This window comes from Triticum aestivum, chromosome 1D, assembly GCF_018294505.1.
Source record: "Triticum aestivum cultivar Chinese Spring chromosome 1D, IWGSC CS RefSeq v2.1, whole genome shotgun sequence".
Classification (NCBI taxonomy): Eukaryota; Viridiplantae; Streptophyta; class Magnoliopsida; order Poales; family Poaceae; genus Triticum; species Triticum aestivum.
Window position 1 is genome coordinate 120,632,736 of NC_057796.1, and position 15,209 is coordinate 120,647,944.

Consider the following 15,209-nt stretch of genomic DNA (forward strand, 5'->3'; position numbering starts at 1 on the left):
TCGAGAGAAACTTTTCCTCGAGAAAGGACTCGTTTCTAGAAGCAATTACTTTTGCTTCCAGATCTGAAATAGGAGGTATACCCAACTGTTTTTGGGTATTCTATGAAGATGCATTTATCCGCTTTGGGTTCGAGCTTATCAACCTGAAACTTTTTCACATAAGCATCGCAGCCCCAAACTTTTAAGAAACGACAACTTAGGTTTCTATAAATGGTGTCGTCTCAACGGAATTGCGTGGTGCCCCTTTTAAAGTGAATGCGGTTGTCTCTAATGCCTAACCCATAAACGATAGTGGTAATTTGATAAGAAACATCATGGTATGCACCATATCCAATAGGGTGCAGTTATGATGTTCGGACACACCATCACACTATGGTGTTCCAGGCGGTATTAATTGTGAAACACTTTCCACAATGTCTCAATTGTGTGCCAAACTCGTAACTCAGATACTCATCTCTATGATCATATCACAGACATTTTATCCTCTTGTCACGATGATCTTCAACTTCACTCTGAAATTACTTGAACATTTCAATAATTCAGACTTGTGTTTCATCAAGTAAATACACTCAGCATCTACTCAAATTATCTGTGAAGTAAGAACACAATGATATCCACTGCATGCCTCAGCACTCATTGGACTGCATACATCAAAATGTATTACTTCCAATAAGTTGCTCTCTTGTTCCATCTTACTGAAAACGAGGCCTTTCAGTCATCTTGCCCATGTGGTATGATTTGCATGTCTTAAGTGATTCAAAATCAAGTGAGTCCAAACGATCCATCCGTATGGAGTTTCTTCATGCATATATACCAATAGACATGGTTCGCATGTCTCAATCTTTTCAAAAATGAGCGAGTCCAAAGATCCACCTACATGGAGCTTCTTCATGCGTTCTACACCAATATGACTCAAGTGGCAGTGCCACAAGTATGTGGTACTATCATTACTATCTTATATCTTTTGGCATGAACATGTGTATCACTACGATCGAGATTCATTTTAGGTGCAAGACCATTGAAGGTATTATTCAAATAAACAGAGTAACCATTATTCTCCTTAAATGAATAACCGTTTTGCGGTAAACATAATCCAATCATGTTCAGCGCAACCACCAAATCTCGATGGTAGAGGGAGCATGCGATGCTTGATCACATCAACCTTGGAAACACTTCCAACACATATCGTCATCTCACCTTTAGCTAGTCTCCATTTATTCCGCAGCTTTTATTTCGAGTTACTAACACTTAGCAACTGAACCAGTATCTAATACCCTGGTGCTGCTAGGAGTACTAGTAAAGTACACATTCATATAACGTATATCCAATATACTTTGTCGACCTTGCCTGCCTTCTCATCTACCAAGTATCTAGGGTAGTACTGCTTCAGTGACCGTTCCTCTCATTACAGAAGCACTTAGTCTCGGGTTTGGGTTCAACCTTGGGATTCTTCACTAGAGCAGCAAACGACTTGCTGTTTCATGAAGTATCCCTTTTGCCCTTGCCCTTCTTAAACTAGTGGTTTTACTAACCATCAACAATTGATGCTCCTTCTTGATTTCTACTCTCGCGGTGTCAAACATCGCGAATAGCTCAAGGATCATCATGATTATCCTTGATATGTTATAGTTCATCACGAAGCTCTACTAGCTTGGTGGCAGTGACTATGGAGAACTATCACTATCTCATCTGGGAGATTAACTCCCACTCGATTCAAGCGATTGTGGCACTCAGACTATCTGAGCACACGCTCAACGATTGAGCTTTTCTCCCTTAGTTTGCACGCTTAAGAAACTTGTCAGAGGTCTCATACCTCTTGACGTGGGCACTAGTCTGAAATCCCAATTTCAGTCTTCGGAACATCTCACATGTTCTGCGACGTTTCAAAACGTCTTTGGTGCCACAATTCTAAACCGCACTGAACTATCACGTAGTCATCAAAACGTGTATGTCAGATGTTTCGTAACATCTACAGACGACGCTGAGGTTCAGCACACCGAGCGGTGCATTAAGGACATAAGCCTTCTGTGCAGCAATGAGGGCAATCCTCAGTTTACGGACCCAGTCCGCATAATTGCTACTACCAATTTTCAACTAAATTTTCTCTAGGAACATATCTTAACCAGTAGAACTAAAGCGCAAGCTATGACATAATTTGCAAATACCTTTTTGACTATGTTCATGATAATGAAGTTCATCTGATTATGAACTCCCACTCAGATAGACATCCCTCTAGTCATCTAAGTGAAACATGATCCGAGTTTAACTAGGCCGTGTCCGATCATCACGTGAGACGGACTAGTCAAGATCGGTGAACATCTCCATGTTGATCGTATCTTCTATACGACTCATGCTCGACCTTTCGGTCCTCCGTGTTCCGAGGCCATGTCTGTACATGCTAGGCTCGTCAAGTCAACCTAAGTGTATTGCGTGTGTTCCGAGGCCATGTCTGTACATGCTAGGCTCGTCAACACCCGTTGTATTCGAACGTTAGAATCTATCACACCCGATCATCACGTGGTGCTTCGAAACAACGAACCTTCGCAACGGTGCACAGTTAGGGTGAACACTTTCTTGAAATTATTATAAGGGATCATCTTACTTACTACCGTCGTTCTAAGCAAATAAGATGCAAAAACATGATAAACATCACATGCAATCAAATAGTGACATGATATGGCCAATATCATCATGCTCCTTTGATCTCCATCTTCGGGGCACCATGATCATCTTCGTCACCGGCATGACACCATGATCTCCATCATCATGATCTCCATCATTATGTCTTCATGAAGTCGTCACGCCAACGATTACTTCTACTTCTATGGCTAACTCGTTTAGCAACAAAGTAAAGTAATTTACATGGCGTTATTCAATGACACGCAGGTCATACAAAATAATAAAGACAACTCCTATGGCTCCTGCCGGTTGTCATACTCATCGACATGCAAGTCGTGATTCCTATTACAAGAATATGATCAATCTCATACATCACATATATCATTCATCACATCTTCTGGCCATATCACATCACATAGCACTTGCTGCAAAAACAAGTTAGACGTCCTCTAATTGTTGTTGCAAGTTTTTTTTACGTGGTTTGTAGGTTTCTAGCAAGAACGTTTCTTACCTACGTATGACCACAACGTGATTTGCCAATTTCTATTTACCCTTCATAAGGACCCTTTTCATCGAATCTGTTCCGACTAAAGTAGGAGAGACAGACACCCGCTAGCCACCTTATGCATCTAGTGCATGTCAGTCGGTGGAACCTGTCTCACATAAGCGTACGTGTAAGGTCGGTCCGGGCCGCTTCATCCTACAATGCCGCCGAAACAAGAAACGACTAGTAGCGGCAAGAAGAATTGGCAAACTCAACGCCCACAACTGCTTTGTGTTCTACTCGTGCATAGTAACTACGCATAGACCTGGCTCATGATGCCACTGTTGGGAATCGTAGCATAATTTAAAATTTTCCTACACTCACCAAGATGCATCTATGGAGTCTACTAGCAACGAAGGGAAAGGAGTGGATCTACATACCCTTGTAGATCGCGAGCGGAAGCGTTCCAATGAACGTGGATGACGGAGTCGTACTCGCCGTGATCCAAATCACCGATGACCGAGTGCCGAACGGACGGCACCTCCGCGTTCAACACACGTACGGTGCAGCAACGTCTCCTCCTTCTTGATCCAGCAAGGGGGAAGGAGAGGTTGATGGAGATCCAACAGCACGACGGCGTGGTGGTGGATGTAGCGGGTCTCCGGCAGGGCTTCGCCGAGCTTCTGCGACAGAGAGAGAGAGGTGTTGCAGGGGAGGAGGGAGGCGCCCAAGGCTTAGATGTTGCTGCCCTCCCTTCCCCCCACTATATATAGGGCCAAGGGAGAGGGGGGGGGCGCAGCCTTGCCCCTTCCTCCAAGGAAGGGTGCGGCCAGGGGGGAGTCCTTCCCCCCCAAGGCACCTCGGAGGTGCCTTCCCCCTTTAGGACTCTCCCTTTTCCTCTTATCTCTTGCGCATGGGCCTCTTGGGGCTGGTGCCCTTGGCCCATATAGGCCAAGGCGCACCCCTTACAGCCCATGTGGCCCCCCGGGGCTGGTGGACCCCCGGACCCCTTTCGGCACTCCCGGTACAATACCGATAAAGCGCGAAACTTTTCCGGCGACCAAAATAAGACTTCCCATATATAAATCTTTACCTCTGGACCATTCCGGAACCTCTCGTGATGTCCGGGATCTCATCCGGGACTCCGAACAACTTTCGGGTTTCCGCATACATATATCTCTACAACCCTAGCGTCACCGGACCTTAAGTGTGTAGACCGTACGGGTTCGGGAGACATGCAGACATGACCGAGACGCCTCTCTGGTCAATAACCAACAGCGGGATCTGGATACCCATGTTGGCTCCCACATGTTCCACGTTGATATCATCGGATGAACCACGGTGTCGAGGATTCAATCAATCCGTATGCAATTCCCTTTGTCAATCGGTATGTTACTTGCCCGAGATTCGATCGTCGGTATCCCAATACGTTGTTCAATCTCGTTACCGGCAAGTCTCTTTACTCGTACCGCAATGCATGATCCCGTGACTAACGCTTTAGTCACATTGACCTCATTATGATGATGCATTACCGAGTGGGCCCAGAGATACCTCTCCGTCACATGGAGTGACAAATCCCAGTCTCGATCCGTGCCAACCCAACAGACACTTTCGGAGATACCCGTAATGCACCTTTATAGTCACCCAGTTACGTTGTGACGTTTGGCACACCCAAAGCACTCCTACGGTATCCGGGAGTTGCACGATCTCATGGTCTAAGGAAAAGATACTTGACATTGGAAAAGCTCTAGCAAACGAAACTACACGATCTTTTATGCTATGCTTAGGATTGGGTCTTGTCCATCACATCATTCTCCTAATGATGTGATCCCGTTATCAACGACATCCAATGTCCATGGTCAGGAAACCGTAACCATCTATTGATCAACGAGCTAGTCAACTAGAGGCTCACTAGGGACATGGTGTTGTCTATGTATTCACACATGTATTACGATTTTCGGACAATACAATTATAGCATGAATAATGGACAATTACCATGAACAAAGAAATATAATAATAACCATTTATTATTGCCTCTAGGGCATATTTCCAACATAAACAGCATAGTTCACCTGATTCTTTCCTTACTTTAACCAAGTAGTTGAGCAACTTGACACATTAGCCCCCAAGTGCCAAGTACCTTTGCCTGCAAAGTGCTTGGGACTTATTTGCATGAACCGGCACTGTAAATAGAGCTTCTCAGCCTACATTAGCCCCCAAGTACCAAGTGTCTTTGCTTGCAAAGTGCTTGGGACTTTAATGTTGCATGATAATCACTCAAACTGTAACCCGGAATTTGTACAGGCTGCCTGCAAGAAATTTGAATCGGAAATGTCTGATCTGAAGAACCGCCTGAAGACTCAGCAAAATGAGACCCAGAAGGCCAATGCCAAATTTGAGTTCAGTGTCTCTGCACAAGAAGAACTGAAGAAAAAATTTGAAACAGAAAGAAAAGCCTGGGCCGATGAGAAGACTGCCTTGCTCAGCCGGGCCGAACAAGCAGAGGCCACTCTTAATGAGAGAACCGCCGAGCTGTCCGGCTTAAAACGCCATGTCTCTCAGATGGTCTCCGCAATCTTTGGTAAATTTCTAATCAGTTTACATCATTTAGTTCCCAGAAACATCTCAATTGCCAACAGCTCACTTGACTTTGTAATGCAGGTCCCAGGAGTTCCAACCTCAACCAGAGCGTGCTGACCAAGTTGAAAGCGGTTTACACTTTGGTGGAGCAACTTTACACCGGGTCACAACGTGCTTTAGCCGTTGTGGCTCTGTCCAATGAAGTTCCCAATCACCTGGCAGATGTACTCAGGCGGCTGGCCGTACTTCCTCAGCGCTTCCAAGAACTGAGACGGGCTTCTGCAAGAGCCGGAGCTATAGCTGCTCTGAGCCGGGCCAAGGCGTTTCTACCGGAGCTAGACCCGGCCGACATCGCTCTTGGATACCCCAGCTTGAAGGAAGACTGCACCCCCTTTGACCAGAAAGACTTCGCCGCCTGTGTGAAGAGCGTACGCCCGGTGGCCACCTTGATTGGGAATGATACAGACCTTACCAAGTATCAACCGGGCTATGACGCGGAAAATCAGAGGATCCCAACTCCACGCTATGAAGCAGTCAGCCTGATCCCTCCGACTCGTAAGCATACCTTCGCCCCAGAAGTTGACCCGGCCGGGTTAATTGATGATGAGGCTCAATTTGAAGCCTTGAGTGGCATTGATTGGAAATCATCAACCTTCCAGGTCATGGAAACAGCCGGAGGAGCGGAGAGGGATGAGCCGGGAGCTGCAACCCAACAAGCACCTTAATTTCTTAGGCGGCTCATGGTTACGCCTTAAAAATAATGCCTCACCTTTTGGACTCGGGGAGTCCTGTAATAGAGTAGGACAAACACTTAATTTTTTCGTGCCATCATGCACGTGTGCAGCGCTTAACTCCGTTGAAGCTGTTCTTTTATATTCCTCCGGGTTATGCTTGATCATTTACTTTCCTTAAGCTTAAAGAGTTGTCTTTAACTGTCCTGCATAGGAAAAAAATTCACAAGTCTCTAGGCGGCTTACCGCATGGAGAGTCATATATCTTACATATAACCCGGAATATGAATCAAGGTCATAAAAGACCGGCTCTCAATTATGTCTTCGAGATAACCATAAGAGCATACCTGTAAGCCTTCAAGTACACTTCCGGTTTATGTAACCCAAATGATGAGGTTGAGAACTCAACTCCGGTTCACCAGCACCCATAATGCTTATTGTGTGCTCTCAACATTATTAATCAAAGTTAAGCCGGTGGAGTAAGAACCACCCATGCATACTTTTGATATGATCAAAAGAACTTGTTACAAACCAAAAGATCAAAAATTTAGGGACTTCTGATTCGAATACGACCAGAGAACCGTCCCAAAGGGGTTAAGCTAAGATTCGAATGCGATCATATAGCCCCCAGTGGCTTTGGCATTGCCGATCAAGATGGTACCGATAGCTATGTTCTCTTAGGTTCGAATATGACCTATGTTTGAATAGGAAGCCCCCAAATGACCTTGAGAGTTGTTTAACGACGCTGATTCGAATACGATCCACGTCGGTTCCCAAAGGGGGTTGAGCTATGATTCAAATATGATCAAGAAAAACTCCCCAATGAGCTCGGCAATTTGCCAATCAAATGGGTATCGACAGCTATGTTCTCTTTGGTTCGAATACGACCTATGTTTGAACAGGAAGCCCCCAAGTGATCATATTGTTTAACGGCTAGATTCGAATATGATCATAAGCCGGATCAACCACCAAGTGACCATGTAATGTTGTAATGGAAATAACAATAACACATTTACCTTTGGAGGAGAAAGGACAGAGGTCCTGCTTTATTATTTATCATAATATATACATGGCTATAGAAATATGTACATTATGAGAGCCGGTGGCTCAAGTGTAATAAGGCCGAAGCTGAGCTATGTTCCACGGCCGACGGGTCTCTTCCTCCGACTTACGTGAATCTTTGTGCTCCCGAACATCGATAAGGTAGTATGACCCGTTGTGCAAGTTCTTGCTGACCACAAAGGGCCCTTCCCAAGGCGGTAATAACTTGTGTGCATCTGTTTGATCTTGGATAAGCCGGAGCACCAGATCACCTTCCTGGAAGACCCTGGACTTAACCCGACGGCTGTGATAGCGGCGCAGGTCTTGTTGGTAAATCGCCGAGCGAGCTGCTGCCACATCACGCTGTTCGTCCAACAAGTGAAGAGCATCTTGACGCACCTGCTCATTATCCATCTCAACATAAGCCGCCACTCGAGGCGAATCATGACGGATGTCGCTAGGGAGGACCGCCTCCGCTCCATAAACCATGAAGAAAGGCGTGTAACCCGTAGACCTGTTAGGAGTAGTATTGATGCTCCATAACACGGAGGGTAGCTCCTCCACCCAACAACCCGGCGTCCGTTGCAAAGGGACCAAAAACCGGGGCTTGATGCCCTTCAAGATTTCCTGATTGGCTCTCTCAGCTTGACCATTGGATTGCGGGTGAGCCACTGATGAAACATCAAGCTGAATATGCTCTCGTTGACAAAACTCCTCCATGGCGCCTTTAGACAGATTGGTACCATTGTCAGTTATAATGTCGTGTGGAAAACCAAAGCGAAATATCACCCTTTTCATGAACTGAACCGCTGTGGCTGCGTCACACTTACTAACTGGCTCTGCTTCAACCCACTTTGTGAACTTGTCGACCGCCACCAAGAGGTGGGTCTTCTTATCCTTGGACCTTTTAAAAGGCCCAACCATATCAAGCCCGCAGATCGCAAATGGCCAAGTGATTGGAATCATCCTCAACTCTTGAGCCGGCACATGAGCTCGTCGCGAGAACCTCTGACAACCGTCACATTTACTGACCAAGTCCTCTGCATCAGCATGAGTCGTCAGCCAATAAAAACCAAGACGAAAAGCCTTGGCCACGAGGGATTTTGAGCCGGCATGATGGCCACAATCCCCCTCGTGGATCTCACATAAAATTTCTTGACCTTCCTCCGGGGAAACACAACGCTGGAAAGTTCCAGTGACACTGCGATGATGCAGCTCGCCATTGATAATTATCATTGACTTAGACCGCCGGGTTATTTGTCTGGCCAAAGTTTCATCTTCAGGCAATTCCCCCCGGGTCATGTAAGCCAAGTATGGTACTGTCCAATCTGGAATAATGTGGAGAGCCGCCACCAACTGGGCTTCCGGGTCAGGAACAGCCAAGTCTTCTTCTGTAGGCAACTTAACAGAAGGATTATGCAGAATGTCCAAGAAAGTATTAGGCGGCACCGGCTTTCACTGAGAGCCTAGCCGGCTTAATGCATCAGCCGCCTCATTCTTCCTGCGATCGATGTGCTCTACTTGGTAACCCTGAAAATGTCCAGCAATGGCATCAACTTCGCGGCGATAAGCCGCCATGAGGGGGTCCTTGGAATCCCACTTGCCTGACACTTGTTGGGCCACTAAATCTGAATCGCCAAAGCACCTTACCTGGCTTAAGCTCATCTCCTTAGCCATCCGAAGACCATGGAGCAAGGCCTCGTACTCAGCTACATTGTTAGTACAGGGAAACATCAACCGTAGCACATAGCAAAACTTGTCACCTCGAGGGGAAGCTAATACAACTCCAGCCCCCGAGCCCTCCAATTGCCTGGACCCGTCGAAGTGAATAGTCCAGTATGTATTATCCGGTTTCTCTTCAGGCACCTGCAGCTCTGTCCAATCGTTGATGAAATCCACCAATGCTTGAGATTTGATAGCAGTGCGCGGCACGTATTTTAGACCATGAGGCCCAAGTTCTATAGCCCACTTAGCAACTCTTCCTGTGGCTTCTCTGTTTTGGATGATATCTCCTAGGGGAGCAGAACTAACCACAGTGATAGGGTGACCCTGGAAATAATGCTTAAGCTTCCGGCTTGCCATGAATACCCCATAAACAAGCTTCTGCCAATGTGGATACCGTTGTTTGGACTCAATGAGTACTTCGCTGACGTAGTAAACCGGCCGCTGAACCGGATACTCCTTACCCGCTTCCTTACGCTCCACCACCGCAGCCACACTGACGGCTCGTGTGTTAGCGGCTACATACAGCAATAAGGGCTCCTTGTCCATAGGAGCAGCAAGGACTGGGGGCTCAGCCAACTGTCTCTTCAAATCCACAAAAGCAGCATTAGCAGCATCATTCCAGATAAAGTCATCTGTTTTCTTCATCATCTGGTACACTGGCATGGCCTTTTCACCCAAGCGGCTTATAAACCGGCTCAAAGCAGCGATGCGACCCGCCAGACGCTGGACGTCATTTATGCACGCCGGCTTAGCCAGAGAGGTGATTGCCTTGATCTTTTCCGGGTTAGCTTCAATGCCTCTGTGAGAAACCAGAAAACCCAAGAGCTTGCCTGCGGGAACACCAAAAACACACTTGGCCGGGTTAAGCATCATCTTATAGACCCGGAGATTTTCAAAGGTCTCTCTCAGATCATCTATCAAGGTCTCCTTCTCCCTGGATTTAACCACGATATCATCCACATAGGCATGAACATTGCGCCCAATTTGGTTATGAAGACAATTCTGCACGCAACGCTGGTAAGTCGCCTGTGCACTCTTAAGCCCAAAAGGCATAGGCACATAGAAGAAGGCTCCAAAGGGAGTGATAAACGCCGTCTTCTCCTGGTCCTTAACTACCATTTTGATCTGATGGTATCCAGAGTAAGCATCCAAAAAGCTTAAACGCTCGCAACCCGCCGTAGCATCAATAATTTGATCAATACGGGGGAGAGCAAAAGGATCAGCCGGACAAGCTTTGTTTAAATCCGTATAGTCCACACACATCCGCCAGGTGCCGTTCTTCTTAACCACGAGCACCGGGTTAGCCAACTATTCTGGATGAAAAACTTCAACAATAAACCCGGCCACCAAGAGCCGGGCTACCTCTTCACCAATGGCTTTCCGCCTCTCCTCATTAAACCGCCGGAGGAATTGCCTGACCGGCTTAAATTTCGGATCAATATTGAGAGTGTGCTCAGCGAGTTCTCTAGGTACACCCGGCATGTCAGAAGGTTTCCATGCAAAGATGTCCCTGTTCTCACGGATGAACTCGATGAGCGCGCCTTCCTATTTCCGATCCAGATTGGCACTGATGCTGAACTGCTGAGATGAGTCACCTGGAACAAAATCAACAAGTTTAGTCTCATCAGCTGATTTAAATTTCATTACCGGCTCATGCTCCGTGGTTGGCTTTTTCAAAGACGTCATATCTGCCGGGTCAACGTTGTCCTTGTAAAACTTCAACTCCTCTGTTGCACAAACAGATTCCGCGTAAGCCGCGTCACCTTCCTCACACTCCAAGGCTATCTTTCGGCTGCCATGAACCGTAATGGTCCCATTGTGACCCGGCATCTTGAGCTGCAAATACACGTAACACGGCCGTGCCATGAACTTGGCATAAGCCGGCCGCCCAAATAAAGCATGATACGGACTTCTTATCTTAACCACCTCAAAGGTTAGTTTTTCCGCCATGTAGTTGTACTCATCTCCAAAGGCCACTTCCAGCTCGATCTTACCGACTGGATATGCCGACTTGCCGGGCACCACGCCATGGAAAACATTATTGGACTGGCTGAGGTTTTTATCAGTCAAACCCATACGACGGAAGGTCTCATAATAGAGGATGTTGATGCTGCTGCCTCCGTCCATGATCACTTTAGTGAATTTATACCCCCCAACATGAGGAGCCCCCACCAAGGCCAGGAGACCCGGATTATCAACGCGGGGAGGATGATCTTCCCTACTCCACACAATAGGCTGCTCAGACCATCTTAAATAGCGTGGAACCGCCGGCTCAACAGCATTCACAGCCCTTTTATGGAGCTTCTGCTCTCGCTTGCACAGACTGGTAGTAAACACATGATACTGCCCGCCATTGAGCTGCTTTGGATTGGTCTGGTATCCCCCCTGCTGCTGCTGCTGATGACCCTGGCCGGACTGCTGATTAAAGCCCCCTTGAACATTCTGAGAATTGGAATTTGAACCGCCGCCCGGGCCATGAAAGCCGCCGCCCGGGCCACTGTTGCCATTGAAAGCATTGGAATTTTTAAAGGCCTTCAGGATCGCGCAGTCCTTCCATAGATGAGTGGCCGGCTTTTCTCTAGAGCCATGCCTTGGACAAGGCTCATTCAACAACTGCTCAAGCGTCGGGCCTGACCCGCCGGCTCGGGGAGGTGGTCTCCCCTTACGCCGGTGGTTGTTACCCTGTGAATTAGCGTTGGCCACAAACTCCATACTGCCCTCAGCCTTGCGCTTGTTACCTCCTTGGTTCGCCGGGTTATGCTGGGGGACCTTGCCATTGCCATTCTGTTTTCCCTTCCCTGTCCTTTCATCATCCGACGCGGGATCCTTGGTACTATCAGAGTCGGCGTACTTGACCAGAGCCGCCATCAGCGTACCCATATCATTGCAATCGCGCTTGAGCCGCCTGAGCTTCATCTTCAGGGGCGCAAAACGACAGTTCTGCTCCAACATTAAGACTGCAGAGCCGGCATCCATCTTATCAGATGAATGTATTATCTCTTTGACCCGGCGAACCCAATGGGTTGTAGACTCACCCTCCTGCTGCTTGCAGTTAGTCAAATCCACAATTGACATAGATTGCCTACATGTATCTTTGAAGTTTTGGATGAACCAGGCTTTTAGCTCCGCCCACGACCCGATAGAATTAGGCGGTAGTCCTTTCAACCAAGTAAGGGCAGTTCCATCCAACATCATGGTGAAGTATTTGGCCATTGCCGCTTCGCTGACCTCCAGCAACTCCATAGCCATCTTGTAGCTCTCGATCCATGCTCCGGGTTGTAAAACAGCCGTGTAATTAGGTACCTTCCTAGGCCCTTTGAAATCCTTGGGCAAACGTTCATTACGGAGAGCCGGCACCAGACAAGGAACACCTCTAGTCCTCGTAGGTATACCCGCGTTGATAGAAGCTGTCGGATAAGCCGGGAGTGGCTGGTAAGCCGTCAACTGAGGCGCCTGCGCCGCCTCTTGCCGTGCTCTGTTTTGGTCTACCGCGTTAAAAGCTCCATTATGAACCGGGCCATGGCCAGGAGGTAAGTCACGGCGTCGGACATTGCTTGAGCCGGTCGCTGAGTCCATGTGTCTGCTATAACTCGGGCTCCGGCCTGGACGAGGGGTTGAATGAATCCTGTCTCGGCTATATGAATATGCCTCCTGTTGCGCTAGAGCCGTCTGAAGGAGTTCTCTGACCCGGCGGGTTTCAACCGCCGTTGGAGAGTCACCCTCGATTGGGAGAGCCGCCAGTCGAGCCGCCGCGGCGACCATGTTTTCCAACGGGTTGGCATAATGACCCGGTGGTATCGGCACGTAGTGAGGCGGGGTAGTGTTCACCCGGGGAGGCCCCATCACTTGGGGCTGAATTGGCGTTCCAGCCCCGGGCGCCGTGATCTCTGGCGGGTTACTGGGCCCTGCACCAGGCGTGTTGAAGAGGTTTCGAGGATCGTAAACCGGAGGGAGTCGAGATTGAGCCTTTTGATGCCTCCTTCTCATGATCTCATTGGACGCGTTCTGATCCATCGTGAGCCGGAAAGACTGCGCCTGAATCAGCTGAGTCTGGGCGTCGAGAGCCGCCCTCTCTGCAGCCATCCTGATCCCTTCCGCCGCCAGATCCTCCTTGGCTTTTGCTAGATCCAGCTTTAACTGTGCCACCTCCGCGTCATGTTGAGCTTGATCCGCTGGGGCGACCATAGTGGTCAACAGGGCCGTCATTTTGTCTGTGAGATCCATCAGCACCTGAGCCGGCGAGTGCACAGGGCTTCCTGCCCTGGCGGTGGGGTTTTGAACAGGTTGTGCGCCAGCCATAAAGATTCCAACCCGGCTCGGTGGCTCAAAGGGGTCCAGAATACTGTCGCCATCGGAACAACCCCTGAGCCTGCCATCTTGAAGCTGGTATAACGAGTCGGTCTCCTCTGTGGATGACTCGCCGTCAGAGCGAGCGGCCGTCTCCTCGCCAGATCCAGATCCTTCAGAGAGTCCTCCATGGACGCATCCCACGAAAGCACGCTTCAAGGCAGGCAGAGTCCGGGCGGGTCGTGCACGCTGAGCCATCTCGATGAGATCGGCGCAGAGGTCCGGCTCAGGGCCCGGCTCACCAATCTTGCCAATGAAAACATGGATTCCGCCGAAGGGGACCCGGTACCCGTACTCGATTGAGCCGGCGTCAGGGCCCTAGTTCGCATCGTCGATGTAGAGCTTGCCGCGACGACTCTTGGTCATCCGGCCCACAGCGTATCCCTTGAGCCCTTCGAAGCTGCCCTTCAAGAACTCAAATCCACCGTGCGCTGGCCCCACGGTGGGCGCCAACTGTCGTGGAATTGTCACGACAGATGTCCTCGTGCTAGGACTTAGTCGTGGAGCCATTGCAGCTAGGAAGCAAAGGGGTTAAACGGGACAAGGGACACGAGGATTATACTGGTTCGGCCCCTTACGGTGAAGGTAAAAGCCTACGTCCAGTTGGGATGGTATTACTTAGGGTTTCGATGACCAGGGAGCTTAATCGCTATGCCTGGCTATCGATCCGTTGTCTCTCATCCTGAACCGCCGCCGGGTCGTCCCTTTATATAGAGAGGTTGACGCCCCGGCAGCTCTCAGAGTTCCGGCCGGCTTATAACAGTGTCCGGCTCGGACTCTTAGCTATTCTTGCCTTACACTACAAGTCTTGCCATAACGGCGGTTCATCACTACGGGCCTTAAGCCACCTCCGGGTCTTAAGCCCATTACCGACGCCATCATAAACAATGGGCCACGCGGGACGGACGCCAACCCCATCCAAATCATCGACGACGACGAGCAGATGCCATCGCTGCGCTCCGGGCACGACAAGAGCTCGGGGGCACGTAGCTGTCGTCGCTCGTCTCCGGAGTCTCGTCAAGCTCAAGAGAGTCGCTGGACTCCCAGGAGTCATCACTGCTACTGGAGGAGCTGCCGGTAGGGCCGGGCGCGGGCTGGACGCTCGCCGCCGCACAATCCTGGCGGCCCCCTCCAGGGCAACACTCCAGGCAGGGGCCTTCCCTGTCGAAGACCTAGAAGAACATCCTGGAGGGGCCGTCGTACTCGAAGGGGATGGCGAGGGCCCCTTCCGCATGGCAAGCATGGGCGACCTCACGCCATCCACGAGACATGAAGATCTTGCCCAGGGAGACGACCTCCGCCCCCGTTGCCGGGGTGTTGCACCCGACATGCTGCAACCACAGCTCGAGCAGCCCTCCCGGCAGCATCTCTTCGGCAAAGAATTGTGGGAATCTGATCCACGTGCGCCGTGGCATCGCCGCCCACACCACGAGCTCGCACGAGGAGCCCTCGGCATGAGTTCGTGGGCCAGCGGCATGTGCCACCACAGCCTGGCCACCACGGCCGTGACGCGGGTGGCGCGAGCCGCTGCCTCCTCCTCCGGAGCCCTGCACATGGGCATACAAGGGCAGCGGGTAGCCGGGAGGAGGCCGCTCGTACCAAGGCCTCATCACCTACTGCCTCACGACGACGTCACGGGAGTGGACGAACCTCTTCTTCAGCGGAAGTGGCCCCTGCTCTT